At 37.7% G+C, this 20,717-nt stretch overlaps 1 protein-coding gene and 1 pseudogene across 1 annotated transcript in view; one reads left to right on the plus strand and one right to left on the minus strand.

The window, feature by feature from the left end:
* LOC105528558 overlaps positions 1-8,303 on the plus strand; it is an 11,641-nt pseudogene extending 3,338 nt beyond the window's left edge.
* STIM2 (stromal interaction molecule 2) overlaps positions 1-20,717 on the minus strand; it is a 178,652-nt gene that overhangs the window by 154,007 nt on the left and 3,928 nt on the right. The window lies entirely within an intron of this gene.

Genomic DNA, 20,717 nt, shown 5'->3' on the forward strand with positions numbered 1-20,717 from the left:
CCAGGATGGTCTCGATCTCCTGACCTCGTGATCCGCCCATCTCGGCCTCCCAAAGTGCTGGGATTACAGGCTTGAGCCACCGCGCCCGGCCTATAACAATATTTTTTAAAGAAAACTCAAAACAATCTATCCAACAATGGGAATCTATCCAACAATGAGTAAGCAATTTATATCTTCCATTCCATTTAATAGTTAAGAAAAAGCTCAGGATACGTTGCATTTTTAAAAGATGCAAAATTCTATCTAAAAGGATTGCAACTTGTCTTAGTCCACTCAGGTTGCTATAACAAAATACCTTATACTGGGTAATTTAGAAAGAACAGCAATTTTTTTGCTTATAGTTCTAAAGGCTGGGAAGTCCAAGATAAAGGCACCAGCAGATTCAGTGTCTGGTGAGGGCTCTCCTGCTTTACAGGTGGCACCTTGTTGCTATATCCTTACATGGCAGAAGAGAAGGGCAAAAGTGGCTTTTTTTCTTTTTTTTTTTTTTGAGATGGAGTCTCGCTCTGCCTCCCAGGCTAGAGTGCAGCAGTGCAATCTCAGCTCTCTGCAACCTCTGCCTCCAGAGTTCAAGCCATTCTTCTGCCTCAGCCTCCCAAGTAGCTGGGACTACAGGTATGCACCACCACACCTGGCTAATTTTTGTATTTTTTGTAAAGACGGGGTGTCACCATATTGGCCAGGCTGGTCTCAAACTCCTGACCTCAGGTGATCTGCATGCCTCGGCCTCCCAAAGAGCTGGGATTACAGGCATGAGCCACCACGCCCGGCCCCCTCTGGCCTCTTTTAGAAGGGCACTAACCCCATTCATAAGGGTTTTGTCCTTATGACCTAATCACTTCCCAAACGCTCGACCTCTTAGTACCACCATCACCTTGAGGGTTAGGTTTCAACATATAAATGCTGGGGAAACACACATATTCAGAACATAGCACAACCACATAAAATAATACCACATATACATATAAAATAGAACAATACCAAAATGGTTCTTTCTGAAGAGTACAATTTGTTTTATTCTTGTCTACACTTCTATTTTCCAAGTTCAAAATAAGAAAACCTATGTATGTAAGAATGAAATTTGAGATAACATAGTACCCATTTCAAGAATCCTAAGGTCTTTGAAAAAAATCATTTCTAAAACATTTAAGTTACCGTATCTGGTTTAAAATGCATTAAATATTTCCTCTAGCTTAATTCTAATTTGGCTGTCTATTCTTAGGGGAAAAAAATTTACATATATATATATATATATATATATATATATATATATATATATAAAGGTTTATGCACAAAAGGTATGAACCAAGGCATTCATCCAAAAAGTTTTATGGAGTACCTACAAGACACTGTGTACTATCTAGATACTACATGTAGTAGTATACTACAAGGGCCCAATCCTTTTACAGCTTATATTTCTGTGGATAAGTACAGGTAACAAGTTAATAAGCATATTAAAATGTAATTTCTGGTTATAAGTATTATGAAGGAAATTAACAAAATACTGTTTATGTTTATCAGAGACAGTACAGACTGAGCCTGCTCCTATAGGAAGTCACCAAAAAAAGTCCTGAGAAAAATACAAAACCGAAAATATACTACATCCAAACATGCAAAAAGCTGAGAAAGAACAATCAAGACATGGGAAATCTCAAGTGCCAGGGCCCAGAAACAAAGAAAGAGTTTCACATACTCCAGCAGCAGAAAGGAAGCTGGGTAGATGGAAACGGTAAAAACAGATGAAGCTACAAAGGTAGACAGGGGCCAGCTCATGCAGTGATTTGCAGGTCAGTGTGAAAGGTTTCTAGTCTATCATAATTACGTGAGAAGTCATTAAAGAGGGGGAGAAAATTACCCTATGTGTACAGTCTTCTGAGATTAGGCTGCAGAAGGTAAAGAACGGTAACAAGAAGTTAGGAAGGTACTGCAGGAATCCCAGTAAGAGGGACCGGTAGCCTAGACCAGAGTGATGGCAATGAAAATAGAAAAAAAGCGGAGAAACTCAAGACATAATGTAGTGCCTAGAACCCATAGTATTTGCTGGCAGGAGGTCAGAATGTAGGCAATGAGGGCCCAGAACAATCAAGTATACCTCTTAGGACTCTGGCTGAATCATTACTTACAAAGCTAAAACTTAAAGTGTGTTTCTAATAATAAGGAATAATTATGTATACTATGAAGCATCCGTGAGATGAAACATTACTAATGTTTGTGGAAGTCTTGCTTCTCTTTACTATCTATGAGGTAATGGACACGATACTTATATAGTCCTTCAGTTTCCTCAAATAATTACTACAAATAATACCTATTGCTCTCATAGAGTTGTTGGGAAAATTAAATGTGAATCTATGAAAAACACTTAACACAGTGACTGTACTCGATAAATTAAAGCTATCAGAAGTCATAGTCATAACATCTCACCACCTAGAATAAAAAAAAAAAAGGGTATTCAATAAATGTTTTGTACATGAATAGAAAAGCAGATAAAAGAAATGGTATAATATCCCAGGTCATCTGACTCAATCCCATAATCCTTCTACAAAACTATGCACTCTTCACCACAGGCAGGTAAAAAAAGATTAACAGTTTCACAACCGTTAGACTGTGAAATCAACTAAGTGAAACCATGAAATCCTCATTAGAGATTTTTGGTACAAATTATACAAAAATGCAAGATCTACACTGTCATGTAGATTACACAGTTAAGTAAATACACAGTCAAGTAGATTAACTAGAATAATAGGTAAGTTTCTGAGTCACAAAAGTAATTGAAAAGTTTACTGGCCTACTTACAGGCTGATGAGTCAAGCTGAATGCAATACAAAAAGAGCACATGACGGGAGACAAAGCAGCAAGAAAACACTAAAATACAGCCAAAAGTCAGATGGTGATATGGTTTGGCTCTGTGTCCCCACCCAAATCTGATCTCCAATTGCAATCTCCATGTGTGGAGGGAGATCCTGATGGGAGGTGACTGGCCCACAGGGGCAGTTTCCCCCATGCTGTTCTCATGATAGTGAGGGAGTTCTCAAGCGAGCCAATGGTTTTAAGTGTGGCACTTCCTTGCTCTCTCTCTCTCTCTCTCCTGCCGCCATGTAAGATATGCCTTGCTTCCCCTTCACCTTCTGCCATGATTGTAAGTTTCCTGAGGCCTCCCAAGCCAGGTGGAAGTGCAAGTCAATTAAACTCCTTTTGTTTATCAATTACCCAGTCTCAGGGACTATCTTTATAGCAGTGTGAAAATGAACTAATACAGATGGGGAATACAAGTGAGTGACTAAATAAGAGAACAGAACCCGAAACCTGGAAGGAAAGGAAAAAGAGATATACCAAAAATCAGGATTAGTCAGAGTCTGAGAGACAATTACAGACTAGGAGAAGCAGGTAATTACCTCTCCCACCCACAACGCCCAGGCAAAGATCCACTGTTCCTAGGGGAGAGACAGAAGTAAAAGACTACTACACTTCAAGGACACAGAGACCCTCCTGACCCATGATCCCATACCAAAACTAAGCAGGAGTACACTACTGCTAGAGGAAGGACAGAAAACTCTCCGTCCCAAGTACTACCCTCAGTCATGAGACACAATTTGGCTGCCATGGGAGGGGAAAGATTAGGGGGAGAGCAGAAGACCGAAAAGGTTCTACTCTCAGGACTCAGGCTCACAAGCCCTACCTAAGACTGAAAGTAGACCAGGAAAACCAAGAACTTCTCCACCCCCATTACAAACCTACCCCCATATAAAAAAGAATCCACTATAGAACAGGATGTTGCTGACAGCTGCCAACAGAGCAGTGTCTTAGCCCCTTTGTGCAGCCATAACAGAATATCTGAGACAGTGTAATATATACAGAACAGCAATCCATTTGTATTTCCTCACTGTTCTGGAGGCTGGGAAGTCCAAGATGAAGACACCAGCATCTAGCTACAGCCTTCTTGCTGAGTCACTACATGGCAGAAGGGCAAAGAGAGAGAGACAAAAGGGAGCCACGCTTGCCCTATATTTTATAACATTAATCCCATCTATGAGGGCAGAGCTCTCATGGTCAAAGTACCTCTTAAAGGTCTCATTTCTCAGTACTGTTACAAGGGCAATTAAATTTCAACAGGAGTTTTGGAGAGGACAAATGTTCAAACCACAACAAGCAGGAACACCACTCAGACCATCCAAAGCACAAAATAACAGCAACCCGCCGCCAGAGAAATTTAGGTCTGTGGTGCACTGAAGGTGATGATAGTAACAACAGAGCCATATCCAGCCCAAGTAATGACAAACCTAACTCAATCTACCATACTAACAGTGTGACAGAGGAGGTGTACCCATTTCTAGACACAGGTTCTTCTATCATTCGAAAATTATGAGACACACTTAAAGAAGGAAAAAAAAAAAAAACCCATCGTTAAGAGATAAAGCAAACAACGGAACCAAACAGAGATTACCTAGATGTTGGAACTAATCAGAGATGCTAAAATAACTATGATTCAAAAATATGTTAAAAGAGGTAAAGGAAAAGATTAACATGTTAAAGGATCTGGACAACATAAGAACAGATACGAAATTTTAGTAGGGATATGGAAACTATAAGAGAGTCAAATAGGAACATTAAAATAAAAAAAAAAGAATTTATCGAAGATGGAGAATCCCTTTGACAGGATTATTCGTGAACTTAGGTCAAAAGGAGTCATCCAAACTGAAACAGAAAAAAAAGGCGAGAGGTGTTTTTTTAAATAAAGAAACTGTAAGGAAACACCATTAACAAATAGTCTAACATATACTTAATTGTTGTCCCAAGGGAGACTAGAGAAAGCAAAGGAAAAAAGAATTATCTGAAAAGACAATGGCCAAGATTTTCCAAAATTAGCAAAAGACAACCAAGATCCAAAGAGGTCAGAAAGCCCTCTTAAAATTGGTTAAGTTATAGTTACCTTAAATCAGGCAAGTCAAAGCAAAAGGTTAATACAAAACAATATAGCTTGAAATAACTAACTATTGGAAAGTACATATGTAACAGATATTGTAAAAATATTTCTATCACTGATAAAAAGATGACATTCTATTTACCATCTCCACACGAAAAAAAAAAAACTCAAATGGTCTAAAACAGAAAAGACAGTAAGAGACAGAAAAAACCTGAACTGTAAATTATAATCCAATAATTAAACACATACTATAGTTTTCTGCCAAAAGCCACTAAACCAACGAAGACACTGACTATAGTACTTTGGCCAAAAAACTGTCAATTTTCAGCAAGTACATTAAATAAAGGAATTTGGTTATGAGTTACAAAAACGATTATTATATATAAATTTAGTAAGTCCTCTAGATGATAATTCCAATTTATGAAAATTCTAATGACCCACAAATTTATCTATGGTTTCTCATTTCCACTATTGTGAGAATTTTTACGTTAGAGTAACTGGAAAAGAAGGGATCTAGAGATTGATAAGAGTAACGCAAGGCAGAGCCAGTTTTAATACTTTTAAAATGCAACCCTGAGTTAAAGGAAACCTAGGTAAAGTTCACTTGGCCTTAAAAGTGTATCCCTGTGACTCAAAAGTGGGAAAGTGCTACAATCCAAAGACCTACCTAAGTGGTGGGAACAGAGCCAGGACAGACTGTCCAACATCCTCATGTCTTAACATAAAGCCTCTAGAGGAAGAATTCTAATTTTACCAATACCCTGTTACTGAAGTGGTTTCATCCATAGTGGCGGAGAAATTAAAAGACTTCTTAAATAAGTTTACCCCAAACCTTTTCCATTTGATTCATCCAAATCAATCAACATTTCTGAGACCGTGTGGACTCCTAAGACATGTGAATCAACAATTCCAAGTAACAAAAACAAGACATCTAGCTTTCCAATGGATTGGACACTGAGCCGCTAACATGCTCCTTTGTGTACATACTATCTACTACAAGCGAACATGGGTTTTCAAACATCTCATAAGCTACAGAAGGAAATACTGAACTCTTCCTAATAATAAAAGGATAATAAATGGAAACTAACTTTTCTGAATTACTAATTCAGAACATGCAAATGATTACTATGGTACTTTCTTTTAGCAAATATAAATATTAATAAGGGCCTTTGTGAGGCTACGGACTGTCTGAAGCCTATTTTTCCCAAAGGTCTGTTTTTCAATTTGAAATTTTCCTAGTATAAGATTTTTCAAGAACATCCCCGTAATTAATTAGAAAGGAATTGTCTATAAACATATCATGTCTTGCTTGGGAATTTGTATTTAACTAAAAACAGCTCCCATTTATCCAGAAATCTTGAAGACTGACTAAATACAAAGACTTATTATCTTTTCATTCCTACAGAGTCTGTTCTCATGTTGTTACATTATAAATTAGAGGCCTGAGACTCATACCAGCTTCTTACTCTTTTACTAATCTAGAACACGAAGAAAAAAATAATCCTAATTATTAACGTATTTAGGGCTTACGATGAATCTATCATGACTACCAGCCACCTGCCTGAAAACAAACTTAAACACTTCAAAATGTAAAACTAAATTTTTAGTACACTATAAAAGTTACCAGATAATGTTATAAACACGTTTAAAAAACTCATCATAGATTATTCATATATAAGTTTAGTTACATTCAGAGGACCAGCATATGTGCATATTTCTATAAGATTTTTAAACAAATCTCATAAAAAATACTATACAGCATATGGCAAAAATAACACAAAACTAGGAGTTAATAGATCTGACTTCTAATTCTAGATCTATTACACTAAGTTAAACTTGATTGTAAGTTAAGAATATGGATATGCTTTGTATAAAACTCAAAGAGATTTATCATTGTGATTTGTATAACTGATATTATGAGTTAAAAGATTAATAAATAAAACCAATGTGCCATTCAGTTTCAATTAGAGGAATCTGCAAACTAGTGAGTACTGGAATGCGTAGCAATCATAATATGAAGAAGCTGCCAATTTTATTCTAAGACCACATACTGCACATAGCAAAACTACAATTGGCCAACAAATGACCACAGCATTAAAAGTAAAATTATGACAGCAGCAACTTCATTAGTTTAGTTTTCTCCTACTTCTCCGGCATCTAAAAAGTGTCTGCTGTCTAGCACATAGTAGACATTCAAACATTTATTGAATAAATATCCTCCACAACTAAGTGGCACAATATAACCTCACAGTCTATGCCTAATACTTATCGATTTTACTACTTCCAATTTCATATTAACCAGCACTTTTTAATGTTCTTAAAATCTGTGAGACTATAAATAAAATTGTAACATTTTAAATAATCCATTCTTTTATTTCCCTAAACTCGAAAAGATATGAAATTATCCGTTAAAAGAGGAGAGTTCATAACTTAAGCCCAATGAGTAATATATTAATAACTGCCCAGTTTATGTAAATGAAGAACTGAAAGCTGATCCTATAACATGTGTCCACTAGAAGTTACTAGTCACCAATAAAGATGTGCCACAGTTCTTCCTAAAAGTACTTAACAGTACTTAGTGTCAGGCGGACGTTGGGGGTGCTGGGGCCTAATGGTTAGACAAGACTCTTGGGCAGGCAAAAGGCTTCTCGGTGGCAGGCTGTAGGGGCCTCTGTGCGTGGAGATCTCTCCAGCACCAGGAGCAGCTTGAGGACAGCAAGGAGCTGCAGCCTGTGGCCAGCCATCCAGGAGACCTCTGCCACAGCCCTGGGTTCCCTGTGCAGACAGTTCCAAAGGAGGCTGCCCCTGACAGCCGTCAACCTCAACCTCTGGGGAGACCCCTCCTGGAAACACCTGGAAACCCCAGAGCCAGGGCAGCAGAGCCTCCAGGCTGCAGCTCGCTCAGCTAAGAGTGCCTTGGATGCCAAGTACCAGAGAATCCAAGAGTCCTGACACCAAGCGGCTAGTGGAGACTCAGGTGAAGGCCAGGAGGAGGAAGAGAGGGGCACAGAAGAGCAGTGGATCCCCGACTCACAGCCTGGGCCAGAAGAGCACCCAGCTGTCTGGAGGCGCCCCTGCCCACTCAGCCGCAGACCTCTGGGAGAAGGAGCATCACTGCCTCTCTGCCCGGAAGGGTTCACGTACCCACCCACTACGGCGGTTGAGGCAGAAGTCTGCCTTCCAGAGCCCTTACTCCTTGGCAGAGCCCCTCTGCTCTCCCAGCGAGTCTGACAGTGACCTAAAGCCTGTGGAGGCAGAATAGCATCTCCAGAAGCTGTCCCAAGAGCTGGACGAAGCCATTATGGCAGAAGAGAGTGGTGATATGAGCGTCTCTCTTACTGATGACAGAGGAAGTGCCCTGCAGGAAACAAGCCCTGTCTGATCACCAAAACTTCATACCCAAGGATGTCTGTGCTTCCCCATGAGCTTCCTGGACAAAGGAGTCATTAGTAACCCTGGGCCACTGCTAACAAGGACCTAACAAGGGGCCCAGAGTCCCCCTGCTCTGGCCACATCTAGCCAAAATGATTTAGTTCAGAACTAACATGGTAGCAACGAGAATGGAAAGAACATTTTTTTTTTTTCCAGATGGAGTCTCACTCTGTCACCCAGGCTGAAGTGGAGTGCAATGGCATGATCTCAGCTCACTGTAACCTCCACCTCCAGGGTTCAAGCAAGTTTCCTGCCTCAGCCTCCTGAGTAGGTGGGATTACAGGCACCCAGCATCATGCCTGGCTAATTGTTGTATTTTTGTAGAAATGGGGTTTCATCATGTTGGCCAGGCTGGGCTGAACTCCTGACTTCAGGTGATCTGCCTGCCTCGGCCTACCAAAGTGTTGGGATTACAGGTGTGAGCCACCACACCCGGCCTGTTACCCTCTGAATTAAACCCAAACATAAGGTAATAAGGTCTATGCGGCTCTGTACCATCCAGTCCTTCCCTTTTCTATAGCCAGATCTCATCCGACATTCCCCCTCCCTCAAGATGCTGGGTCAAAATGATACTCTTTCACTTCTTCAGATAATTCCAATTCTGTCTTGCCTCAAAGTCTCTGTCCGTGTGGAATGCCATTCCCCAGTTCTTCAGACTTGGCTCTTTATTGTCCATCAAGATGCCACCTTAAATGTGACCTTCTTAGACGCCTTCTCTAGCCTACCTAAATTAAAAACTGCCCCCACACTATTTTCTATTTTATGTCTCTTTTGTTCCTTAATAGCATTTCTCACAACTCAAAATAGCATTTGTATTTTGTATCTTCCCAACTGAAATGCAAGCTCCCTGGGAACAAAAACCTCAATCTCATTCATCTTTATATCCCCAATACTTACCACATGCCTGTAATATACTTGGCATTCAAATATTTACTAAGTAATTTCACATTTTTAAAAAATCACTCTATGAGCCTATTATTAAATATATCAATATGCATACATATCTATAAGATTGCAAAAAACAAAATTTTGATGTTATCTTTGTTTTTTGTTTTTGATTTCTGAGACGGAGTCTCACTCTGTCACCCAGGCTGGAGTGCAGTGGCGTGATCTCGGCTCACTGCAAACTCCACCTTCTGGGTTCACAACATTCTCTTGCCTCAGCCTCCCAAGTAGCTGGGACTACAGGCACCCACCACCATGCCTGGCTAATTTTTTGTATTTTTAGTAGAGATGGGGTTTCACCGTGTTAGCCAGGATGGTCTCGATCTCCTGATCTCGTGATCCGCTCGACTCGGCCTCCAAAGTGCTGGGATTACAGGCGTGAGCCACCGCGCCCGGCCCATCTTTGTTATTTTTAGCTGTTGAAGTAGATGTATTTTCTATATTTACTTTTCAGTATGTTCTAATTTTTTTATAATAAACCTTTAAACTCATAAATTAAAGATTTTAAAGTCTAACATTTCAACTGCAAAATGCTTTAAATCTTTAAATGATATAAATAAAGGTACAAAATGATTCAGGCTTATGATACAATTAATTTTTTTTTTAATATCATGGTGCTTCTCAATGTCACCGTCTATACTTAGCTTCATATTTCTAGAGAGTTTTAACTAATCTCGGACCATTCGTGGTCCAGTTATTTAGATCAACTAGCTGCTTCAAACTATGTCTTCGTACTTTTTAAAATGCAACATAAAATATCTTAATGACACTCAATAAATCAAAGCATATTTCTACAACTATCTTACCTCTGTATCTACAGATAAAAAGAATAATGTAAGTCAATAATACCTGAATACTTACCCTTGCCAGGCTCTATTCTAAGCATACGTAGAGTTATTCATTTTTTCTTTGCAGCCCATTTTAGAGATAAGGAAAGTTAGGCGCTAACAGACTAAATCATCTACCCAAAATTACAAAACCACTGTCAGACTGGGATTCAAACTAAGAAAATCCTGCTCTAGTCTAGAGGCTATGCCCTTCATCACACTATACAAAAGTGGAAACAGGCCAGGCATGGTGGCTCATACTCATAATCTAAGCACTTTGCAGGGCGAGGTGGGAGGATTGCCTACGCCCAGGAATTTGAGATCAGCCCTGGGCAACATACCCAGACTCTGTCTCTACCAAAAAAAAAAAAAAGGTGAAAACAAACTTATGGGCCAGATAAAAGTTCAAGATATAAGATGCTATGCTTCTTAAAAATTACATTCCACCATCCTTGTATTTATGAAAACAAAGCACAAACAGCAATTACGCATTTATCGAAAAGCCGAGTCAAACTGAACAAACCGAGTCAAAGTTTAATTTTAAAAAGGACAAATTACTGGGCCTCAGATATATTTTATAGGAGTCGTATTCCAAGATTTCGGAATATTTAATAGCAAAATTTTGTTATTTACCAAAAATAAATGAAGGAGGAACTCCTAAGGCCATTGGACAATAAAGATCTAGAATGTAAATTAATCACAACGTTTGTATCTGCTCCTTCTCCAGCCTCATTTCCTGATTCAACTCCATATATACCTTATGCTTAACATGAAGATCCTTGGCACTGGGGGATTTTTAAAGTACAAACTATTTGAGAGCAATCCTAAATTTCTGTTAGATGTACTAACTCATGGAGATAACCTCACAGGGATTCTCTAAGGATTAAATTGGATAAAACACACAAAATGCCTGGCAAAAATTTAAATCCCACATGCAAATATGGATAATGCTGCACTGCAAAAGGGCCCAGCATTGACTCTGTCATCCTGGGTATTTGGTAATTCACAATCATATTTAGCATTCTCAAATGTCAATGCCTATAATAATCGTCACTCCCCACCCAGCTTCCTCGCTTCACACCTCTGGTTTTCCACCATGCCTTTCTCCATCTGACAAACTCATACATTCTCGGCAGACACTTCTACTCTGGATATTTAAGAAAAAAAAAAAAAAAGGATTCACTAACAACCTGCATCTCCACATCAAAATTAGTAACTCCATCTTTGTAATTCAGTAAAATACAGCACATAGCCTTCGGCCCTTTTACCCTTATCACAACTATCATCACCCTTTAAGTGGATATGCCTTCTAGCAGACTACAAGGTAGGGTGAATATCTTACTGATCTTGAAATTCCAAACACCCACTGGTATCTGGCACATAGGACTCACTGAAATTTTGTGTTTGCTTGCTTGTTTTTTAATAAAGTATACTAAAGAGTGAAAAAGGAATGATACCTGAAAACATGTACATCTATTATACACCAGTTAAAATTTTTTAAACTATATTTATAATTATACTTTGTTCCAAAGAAGGGGGAAGGGGGACTTATTTTTTAATACTTCCAATAAATATTCTTATATTTTGTTATAACTTCAGTGAGGCATAATGACAAAAAGTAGATATATTTAAGATATACAATTTGATCTGATATATGCATACAGTATGAAATATTCACCACAATGAAGCTAATTCACATAATCCATCACATCACATTCTTACTTTTTTTTTTTTTTGGTATGTTAAGAACTCTTAAGGTCTACCCTCTTCACAAATTTCAAGTACAGTATACGACACTATTAACTACAGTCATATTGTTGTACATTAGATTTCCAAACTTATTTATGTTGCATAACTGAATCTTTGTACTTGAAGTTTCAACATCTCTCCATTTACTCCTTTCCCTAGCCCCTGGTAACCACCATTCTACTCTGTTTCTGTAAGTTTGGTATTTTCAGATTCCATGCAGTATTTGTCTTTCTATGGTCTGCATTATTTCACTAAGCACAATGTCCTCCACATTCATCCATGTTGCCGCAAATGGCAGGATTTTCTTCTTTTTTAATGCTGAATAATATTTCATGGTGCATGTGCATATGTATCACATTTTCTTTATGCATTCATTGATGAACGCTTAGGTTGTTTCCATATCTTGGCTATTGTGAAAAATGCTGAAAAGAACATAGCAGTGCAGATATCTCTAACAGGTATTTTCAGTAAATGTAGCAAGGATACTAGATAAGCTACCACAGTAGTGGTCTTTTAAGAACCAAAATATTTATATACATTTTCCTATTTTTAGATTATGCAATCCAATCTCAGGCAATTTTCAGGTTTACATTAAAAAAAAAATTTTTTTAATTAGCCATCTGTGGTGCCTCACAGCCTGGGAGGCTGAGGTGGGGAGACTGATTGAGTCTAGGAGTTTGAGGCTGCAGTGAGCTATGATCCTGTCACTGCACTCCAGCCTGGGCAACAGAGTGAGACTACATCTCTAAAAATAAATAAATAATAAATGTTTTTAAAGGGTCAGTTTCAGCATCTTTATATTTCCAGTTACTCATACCATAGCTGGCACAAAACAATCACTAAATATTGTTTAAAACTCCATGCACACACAGACATATTCACCAATGACTGACTTTCTCACTTTAACCTTCTATAGTTCTGTTTAGGACCCATATAACAGACCTAGAACCAAACAAACTTTTTTTTTTCCTTTTTTTTTTTTTTTTTTTTTAAGAGAGGGTCTCACTCCGCTGCCCAGGCCAGAGTGCAGTGGCCTGATCAAGGCTTGTTGCAGACTCAACTTCCCCCAGGCTCAGGTACCTGATTCTCCCATTTCAGCCTCCTGAGTAGCCAGGAATACAGGGGCACATCACCACGCCCAGCTAATTTTTTTGTATTTTTTGAGGAGATGGGGTTTCATCATGTTGCCCAGACTGGTCTCGAACTCCTGGGCTCAAGTGATCTGCCCATCTTGGCCTCGAAAAGTGCTGGGATTACAGGCATGAGCTACAGCGTACAACCCCAAACAAACACGGAATAAACATCAGAGGGTATGCAAATTCAATTCAAAAACAGCCAGGGGTACCTACAATTGCAGTTTAGCTTTTCTTTCTTAATGTGGTACCCAAAAGAAAGAAACAGCGAGGATTAACAGAGTCTGAATATGTGTGGCAAAGCAGAAATAAGAGCTAAACATAACAATGGTTCAAGGCATTGGGGAAACAGAGCAAAAATTACATATATGTCATTAACGAAAAGGTTAGAGATTTATTGCTGGACAATAGGAATAAAGAAGGGGGATTAAGATTATCTAGTTATCCAACATCAGATTTTTTAAAAAAGAATAAAAAAGACAGTAATAGAAAACACAGGCCTGTGCAACTTGCAGTGTGCTGAGTAGGAGACAAAAACTTCAAACAAGGGTTTAAAAAGACTTTTTACTTATTGAGAATATTTTAAGAAACTACAAATCACTTTGACTACCCTAGGGGGTTTTGATGAGGCTGTTTATGATAAGGCTGTTTAGTATTCTGTAATCACATAAATGAGATACTCACTTCAAGCATTTTTTTTAATTAAAATCCCAGCACTTCATTCAATAAAAGTTTTTGAGGTGTTTCAGTTCCATATAATGTCAAGTTTAGGAAGATCAAAGAGAGGCAGAGAAAGTGAAAATGACTAGAGGAAAAAAAGTTACACAGTGGCCAAGATCCATAAGCACACATAAAAACATTCATACACAAAAAGAAACACGCGGACAGATACAGGTACTTGGGCTCTGAGATGAATGTTAGTCCAAGTAAACTGCGCCTGCCAGGCTCTGTGGCTCCAATCAGCCTGTGTGTACTGGAGGGGAGTTACCACTGTCTTATGAAAACACTGAATAGACATTATTAAACATTCTGCAAATGCTCCTAGCCTTAATCCTGAAATTGTTTCACTTTAAAGGATATGGCTGACAAGGCCCAGAAGAAAGGAAATTAGTCTCGGGACTGCAGCCATGATGCTTGTGCTGTATCACACCAAGGGCCAAAGGAAATAAAGCCAAAAATCAAATCAATCACTGGCTTGGGGTTCCCTACCCCCAATTTAGACCTTTCCTAGTAATGAAGTTCTCCGAGGAGGAAATGTTCAGCTAGACTAGGGGAACAGGAGGCTGAGAACAGCGACTTAAGAGGGAACCACCCTTAAAATCAGCAACAATGAAACTAGTCAAGGAAAACAGTTACAGAAGGTAGAATTAGAAAGCATCAAGAAAGACTGAATATCCAACATATACTAATATAGAGATCTAGATGGATAAAGAAAAGAACAAACCATTTAGATTTGGCAATAGAAATCATCATCTGTAGATGAAGCTTGAAATTCACACAGGAATGAAATTTAGAAGTTAATATTGAAATAAGTAATATGCCACTAGTCTGAAATATTGTTATTCACAGCTGAGGGGTCTGGGGAGCCTTCGACTCTTGACTTCTAACATTAGTTCAATCTGGAAACACTTATCCTTTTTACACATGGAATTCTAAAAGCTTTATATAAGCATTTTATGGCAAATATATTATCTTCAGATATCAAAAGTTTTTTGGTTTTACTTATCAAACAATTGGCAAAGACATCTGCAACTGTTTTTCTGTAAACAACTTTGTAAATCACATACACCCAATTACATTTTTTTAAAAAACTAATCTTTATATTAAGAAATGGGCACATTTGAAATAAGATTCTCTATCACAAACAGTGTTTCTTCTTGGATTTATCAAGGGCTTATACTGATTTAAATCATTCTATAAACTCTGTATGTTTAATGCTAAAGATAATTTTTATTTCTTACACTTCATATAAATAGCCAGATTCCTTTCTAAGCTAAGAATATAGTCGATTTTACAAAATTTCATCTAAACATTTTCATAGCCACTACATAATTAGAATTCTCAAGCCCTCTTCTTCTAAATAGTTTCCTAACTGGCATCCTTACCTCTGTTATCTCCTCATCGCCATCCACCCAGAACTGGCTGTCTCAAACACAAAGGACACGTCACCCCTCATCTTCAAAAGCCACAATGCCCCTCACCTCCTAATGACAGGATATAGATTTGTAACTTCAAGAGTTTATTAACAAAACACTCTGAGTTCAAAATGCCTTTACCTCAAAAATTACAATATATGTACATTTTCCCTAACGTGCATATTTAGAAACCTTTAGTTGTATAGCTCTCAAATAATCTAATAAAATGCATATGCCAAGAAAATGTGTATTTGTCCTGGGTGTCCCATTCTTCCCAGTATACACATGAGTACCCCAGTTCTAGATGTGCTGACATTTTGACACATGCTGAATACACTAGGGAATTGTAAAGCTCTTAATAATTTGGCCCCAACCTTCTTTCTTCTTGCATTCCCCACTACTCTACATATACCTTATACTTAACTCTAAAGAAAAGTATTTACCCCCTATTCTTGGATATGTCTCCTCCCAGAAAGCCTTTTCACTCATCTCCGTAAGAAGTCCTATCTATACATCAAGGTCCAGCTCAAATCCTGCCCTCCTCCAGGTCCTCTAACAGCCTCTTCCTTTCTCCTACACTTTGCAGCCCATTGTGGTCTAATCACAATCCATCGCATATTGTTTGTATAAGGACGCATACAACATACCTGCTAAGAATCCAAGCGCTGGAATCAGAGAAACCCTAGACAACCTCTAACTCTGCTACCTACTAGATGTGAGCTTGGGCAAGTTACTTAAGATCATCCAGTATGTTTCCTAATCTACTATATGAAGATGAAGATAGCAACAATAGAAACTGAGGACTACTTGTAGGGGAGGTAAGGAGGAGGGCTTAAGGGTTGAAAAACTATTAAGTACCATGCTCAAGTACCTGGCTGACAGGATCACTGGTGACTAAAATCTCAATATCATTCAAAAAACCCAGGCAATGAACCTGCCACATGAATCTAAAATAAAAGTTGGAATCAAAAATGAATCCAAAAGAAAAGTTGGAAGGAAAAAAAACAGTAGCTATCTAACAGGATTAGTCTCAGAATCAAAAACAGTGATGTATAATATAAAACGCACTTAGCACAATACTAACACATAGGAATAGTTTAATCAATGTGCCTATTATTACCTAGTCTGAGTCCAAAACAGTCAGACCTACATCTTCCTCTTTTGTTTAATTCTTTCCCACTTCTCTTTCGTGTTATTCTGCTTGTGCTTAATAATTATTTAGTTAATAAAACCTCATCAATTCAGAAGTAAATTCCTAGGTAGATCTTAACAAGGTAAGGTCCAAATTCCAGTAAATGTCAAAAAATGGCTTACTATCCATACTATTAGCAGTTAGTCTTACTATTAGCTTAGCCAATATATACATTAACTATCATATTACATAAATGCATAAATGCAGATCTCCGACAATCATTGTGAAAGTGTTCACACCGCAATTATCATCAATGATTAGGCCACTATCAAAAATCCTTGATATCATTACGCAAAAAGAGTCTAAATTAATCTGAAAATACTAGCATGTATTCAGCCACAAAGCAAGCCTTTGGCAAGCTAAATCATCCTGTGTCCTCCTTTAGAATAAAAGGAAGCTAAATCTTGGATCCACTTTTCCAACTGGCCCTCTGAATTCTTCCTGTGCTATGAGATTCCCAACAGAGGCCAGTTCTGCCATGGTAGTCTTAAGAGTACCAAGGGATGCAATGTTTCCAGACCAATTAGATTACTACCAATTCTTAAATGTTCAGAATTGACTAGATCAAATGGATATGAACAGATTCTTTAATCCTGTAGTTAGCAACAATAATACAACTACAGCAATGACTAAAGACTGGTGAAGAAAAGCACTGGTAATGATACTAAAGGGAAAGAGAAAGAGGATACAGCAAACGATGGCTTTAGAAGTTCAGGAAGAGCAACATCACAAGAGGAACAAAGGTTTCTCATGCCATCTGAATCTACTTTGAGTCTATGGTCACAATGGAAACACTAACATGTGTAAGTTATTCATAAAATATTACTGAAAGCAATACATATATCCCACAGGCAAACCAACTACTAATTTAAAAAAATAAGGAATACAACTGATGTCATTAAAAGTTCCGTTTAACATTTTCCCAATGACAATCATGCTAATTTGAGATATTTCCATCTAAATTAATGAAAGCTCCACAATGCAGAGGTGTTTAACAGCACTGGGTAAAGTGGCCATTCTAAATGGTATTATATGTTGAACTAAGAATGTATTAAACTTTAATTGAGATTTTAATACTTCTAAGAGACATGTTTTTATATATGTATATTTCTAATAACATGCCAAATCAGTGAAATGGTACTACAGTTAAGATAAAACCTTCATATAGGCACTAAAGAATGTTACTTTAATTCCTTCTTTAAAAGGATAGAGGCAAATATGTTCAGTTAAAATTTGTTCTTAAAAATTCTGAAACAATTAACTCCATAAGAAATAATGTAATATTTCAATTATTCGGCATTTTGTTGTTGCTGTTTCGCTTTCATAAGCTATTTCTCAGGGACCCTATCTGGATGAGATCGGTCACTCCCCACCGGGATCAATTCATCAACTCTAAATCTGTTAGGCAAAGAATTAAAAAAAAAAAAAAAGGTATTGTTTTGAGTTATTAAAGTACTGCTTTAGAACACAATCACCAAGCTCTCAGTCACCTATCCCTAACTTGCTTTAAATTTCAATCACTTTCAAAGTAAGTGCTCTAAATACATAAGTGCTGTATATGTCATTTAAAACCCTTACCATACAATGTTATGAATATTGGTTCCATCTCATCAAAAACATTTGTACAATGAATTCTGAAAAGGTAATATCTAAAAAGGAAAAGAAAATATAAACCTGTATTCATTATGACAACGTGTCTGTTTATTTAGATGATTTGTATAGTTTTGAGCAATAATAGTTTATTTGAGCAAATAAACACAAGATAATTTAAAGGCAATTTATTCTTAGAGTACACTAAATCCCTAAAATAAAACACTTGAGAGGCAAACTGCAGTGAAAAAGAAAGTTTCATAGATTTTATTAGTAAAAGGCAAATTCTTATGGAGCCTCTAAAGGTAAGTATTAAAAATGCCAGTCTCGAGAGGAAAACAGAAAAGTGATTTTGGTTGTCATTTTGCAGAGCTATTAAGAATACTCACTGCTAAATCACAACTTTAATCAGAAGCCAAAGACACCAATTCTTCTCTCAGAAGGCTTTCAAAAATTTTCAATTTTCCAAATTCACGTGAGGTTTAGTTCTCATTACTGATGCTCTACTCCATCTCTATCCATTAACGCTGCCTAGAATATGACACCACACCACAGTATTTTGTAAATTCAGTCTATGGTTTTACTTCCTGAAGTGTACACTAATGCTAATAAATTAGGTTCTAGGCTTTGCATAACATTTACAAATAGAACCATAAAAGAAAGCACTATTCATACAATCTTAAGAATGGGAAACAACCCTATAGAGGCCATATAGTTCAAACAAATTTTCAATATTCTCTAACTTCATCACAGATTTTCAATTTACCTTTACCAAGATATGAGTGCTATTGACTGTATTTACTAAACTTATTAAAATAACAATTTAATTTGTATATTGTGTAGTTTTATGATTTAAACTTTAAGTGGAAATGTTTAGCTTGTTAAAAATCAATATTCTGATGAAAGGAAAGTAAAAGAACATTAGAAATAATTCCAGGGTATTCTTCTAGCAAACTTATTTTAAAGCCCTATGGCACAACTCTTTTGTGTGATACACTGGATTTTTTTTCCAGTAAGAATCACCTTTTTCCCCCAATGCCTTAAATAAGTACAGACAAATTTAAGTCTTAAAAAGGATTGTAAATAGCTTATTAAAATAAAATTTCATCTGAGCAATTTTCTTAATGTGATCTACACAGTATAAAATATTCACAGTCAGTAAATACTAAATTTTCTGAATTGCTTGCCTTTTTACCAATTACTTTTTGACGGAGCATTAGCCAATTATGTATTAACCAAATTTTTCTACTAGAGAAACCCAGAACCACTCTTACATCTTCTACAAACCTAAATATTTCTGCTCCTTCCCTTCCTGCATGAGGCATTAAATCTCCAAATTATAGTCTTATCAACTTTCTTAATATTCACTATTCTTCACTATTATGTTACTTGCCACATTTTTATTTGGAGAATAAATACTATTCAAGCATAAAGTTGTCTGGCCTATCTTCTCACTTAAACTATATTATGCTCCTAATGCTGATTATTTTATAATCACTTTATCCCAGTTACCCAATTGGTAGGTTTGATGTATCAAGTTCCATTTAATAGGGCTTGATATGCTTCAGGGTAAAGTTAAACATGCTGATCATTATGTTCTATACTCTACATCCTCTAAAACCTTTAAAGTTTACCAACATCCTTCTTCTCTCTAGAATAGTAAATATCCTATCATAGAACCCAGAGAAACTGCTTGGCTTTAAAGAATACAGTTTCTGAGCACTTGTCAGAGAAGCTGTTCGTAACTTCCAGACGCCCGCTGGACTATCACTTTGGTTAAATTAATCATGGGTCATCTTGTGCCTCTTTAAACTTTTTAGTCTTACAATTATTGTAGGAAACCTACAGATCTACTTTAAAACTAAGTGAAATACAAAAAAAAAAAAAAAAAAAAACATTATTTTAGCTCCATTACTTTTCCCAAAGAAATCATTTCAGGGTCCTTATATCATAACTTTTACTTAAACCGCAACCCATCAGTTGTACATAACACCGGAAGGCTTTAAAAAGGATACAATTCTGCACTTAACCTTACAAAGCACGTTTCCAAGTTCTCAATTACGAGAACGTTCTACAAAAAAGAAAAAAAAAAAGGTGCTGGTGCAGTCTATCAGAACTGTGTTGCCAGCTGCAAGCCCCGAGTATGCTGCACTTTGCAAATTTTAGGTATAATTTCTGGTTACCTGCTGCGGTTTCTGCACCCTTTGTCACCCAGTGATGCTCCCATCAGCAAACACTTTCCATCACTTAAAACGGCCTCCTTCCACCCCGCAAAAAAATGCACAGTAAACTTAGGCATTTCTGCATACAAACACGGAACTACTAATATCACTAGGTATTATGGCTCTCAAAGAATCGTCTTTAGCAGCCTCCCCTGGGACGTTGTGCTCAGCGGGGCTTTGAACCGGTGAGACTCGCTGCCAGCTGCCTTTGCAAAGGCAGCACCAGAGGTAGACTCAATACCGCAATGCTGCTGCTGACTTTTTTCCAGCAGCTTCAAAAAAAAAAAAAAAAATCAGCCCAGTCCCCTGCAGACCCTGCTGGCTCTTCTGCAGCACGAAAGAGAAACCACCGCATTGCTCAGCTTGGAAGATCTGAGAGCCCGACTGAAGGGAGAACCAGTGCCGTCGAGAGGCTCGGCGAGGGTGGGGTGTTGGGGTGAAAAGGGAAGATGTCCGGAGTGCAGGGAACCGCGACGGAACAGCAGCCAGGGCTCCCCATCACGCCCGGCCGAGGTCGTGGAATAGCGGACGTCCGGCGGAGATGCTGGCCTCTGCACGGGATGGGGGGGTC

The sequence above is a fragment of the Mandrillus leucophaeus genome, unplaced genomic scaffold, assembly GCF_000951045.1.
Source record: "Mandrillus leucophaeus isolate KB7577 unplaced genomic scaffold, Mleu.le_1.0 Scaffold720, whole genome shotgun sequence".
NCBI classification, from domain to species: Eukaryota; Metazoa; Chordata; class Mammalia; order Primates; family Cercopithecidae; genus Mandrillus; species Mandrillus leucophaeus.